Source organism: Octodon degus, unplaced genomic scaffold (assembly GCF_000260255.1).
Source record: "Octodon degus isolate 3935 unplaced genomic scaffold, OctDeg1.0 scaffold00005, whole genome shotgun sequence".
Lineage (NCBI taxonomy): Eukaryota > Metazoa > Chordata > Mammalia > Rodentia > Octodontidae > Octodon > Octodon degus.
This window is the reverse complement of record NW_004524581.1, coordinates 13,013,041-13,015,248: the sequence shown is the minus strand read 5'-3', so window position 1 is coordinate 13,015,248 and position 2,208 is coordinate 13,013,041. Positions and strand designations below refer to the sequence as shown.

At 41.8% G+C, this 2,208-nt stretch overlaps 1 protein-coding gene across 2 annotated transcripts in view; it reads right to left on the bottom strand.

Annotated features, from left to right (window-relative positions):
• The window catches only part of Sec24c (SEC24 homolog C, COPII coat complex component), a 33,205-nt gene that overhangs the window by 7,731 nt on the left and 23,266 nt on the right, over positions 1 to 2,208 (bottom strand). The window lies entirely within an intron of this gene.

Below are 2,208 nucleotides of genomic sequence, written 5' to 3'. Positions count from 1 at the left end.
CATAATTTCTAGCTTAGTCTTCATCTTTGATCTAAAACAAGATAGGGCAATACATTAAATTGATATGACATATATTAGCTGTCAAACCCCTTCATGAGATGGGAAGAAATTCAGGTGTAACCTAAAGAAGAAGCAAACTAGCAGTAAGAATGATTGCGAGAGTTGTACATTTCCATCTGAAATTGGGGGAAAAGGCCTAAAACCAAAAAGCAAAACCCATTTTAAAAAGTGTTAAAAAAATAAAAATGTCGTGGCCAGGGTTAGTGGCACCTACCTAAACTCCTAGGACTCCTAGCCTTACCTAGGCTGAGGTAAGAGGATTGCCATGTGTTCAAGGCCAGCCTGAACTGCTTAGCAAGACCGTCTCAAAAAAAAAAAAAAAAGTTAGCTGGGCCTGCTGGTGCATGCCTGTAATCTCAGGATTTGGAAGACTAAGGCAGGAAAATTGATACAAGTTCAAGGTCAGCATGGACTACATAGTGAGTTCAAACCCATCTAAACTACCTAGAAAGATGCTGTCTTAAAAAAATAAAAGAACTGACACAAAAGTGAATTAAAATATAAAAAGCAGAAGTCCATGAGCCAAGTGCAGTGGTGTACACCTGTAGTCCCAGCTATACATATGTAGAGAATGAGGTGGGAGGATCACCAAGGCCAACCTGGGCAACATACTCAGATCTTATCTTAAAATCAAAACCAGAGTAAAACCCACCAACAATTGTGCTTTTCCACCAATATAACAGTTCATAAAGTTGAGGAATAGAGTATTGGGGAAACTACTGAATAACAGAGGGTTTAGGGAGCAAAACAGAAGTTTTACACTGTTACTGTGGCCCATCTTACCCCATAACTGAGAGGATAAAATAGCTAGAAATGTGAGCCAGCACCTTAAGTCAAGAATGTCTCAGGCTTCTGTTTTCCAGAGAACAAGGCCTGGATGCTTCCCTCTCCTGGAGGAGAAGCTCTTTCATCACAGGCTGAGACTTCACTATACACATCAATAAGATGAACCATGAGTGGATATAACTGCATCCACGATAAAACAATGTTTATTAAAGGCTTGTGCAGTTCATGCTCCTTATGTGCCGTGGTGGAGTAAGATCTCCTTAGGTCTTCCAAGGTAGAGGCTAGAGATTTTGGTTCCTTTTCATGAAGATCTCATGTAGGTAATCCCAAAATTTACTCTGCCGTGTTTCATTGTTGTGGATCATGGCAGTCAGGGCTTCCCCTTGGTACAGACCTTGCCAGTAATCTTGTAACCACATCTCCTTCCAGCTGAAATAACAAAATGGGGGTGCAGATTATGGAACCACAGCACAGTGATGCGCCCTGCCTTTCTCTGGGACAAAAGAAATCTTAAGCAGCAACTCAAGGTAACTGGCTAGGACAAGGCTCTGCTATGAAGGTAAAAAAAATCCAGTAAATCCAGTACTAGCTCAAATAGTAGGAAGTAAGCCACAAACATAAAGATATCACACAGTCCACCCAATGTGCTAAAATAACTGACTTGCTAGCTCCTGGCTCTACCACTGAGTCACATTCCTAGTAATTGTGTTGTTTTATTTTGGTGTGATGTGATTTAATTTGATTTGTTTGAGACAAGGTTTCACTATATATTCCAGGCTACCCACAAACTCACAGCAATCTTCCTGCCTCAGCCTCCTGAGTCCCAGGATTAGACGTGCACCACCACACCCAGCCATCCCCAGCACTTGTAAAAAATATTTTGAGACAGGATCCCACAGAGTTTCCAATGTTGGATGTGAATTTACAATCCCCCTGCCTCAGCCTCCCAAGTAGCTAGGATTTCAGGCCTAAACCAGTGCCAAAATATGAACATGTACTTTTTGTAATGTTTTACATCTTTCCTATGGTAAATCTTTTTTTTTTTCCTATAGTAAATCTTAGTATTATGTGCAACATAAACTACATACAAATTACTCCACCAGCAGGACTAAACTGTGCCAGCAGGGCTGGTGAGATGGCTCAGTGGTCTAAAGCACCTACTTAGAACAAGCTTAGCAAAGCACAGGGACCAGCCAGCCCCGCCCCCTGATGGGCTGAGCTGGCCACACACACACATTTAAAAAAAAAAAGCTTTTGCATAGCAAGAGAAACCACCCACAAAGTGATTAAAAAAGAATCTCCTTCCTTTAAACTGTGCCAGCAGCATACTGCCTCTGAGTAGCCCTCTGCTGCCATCCACTG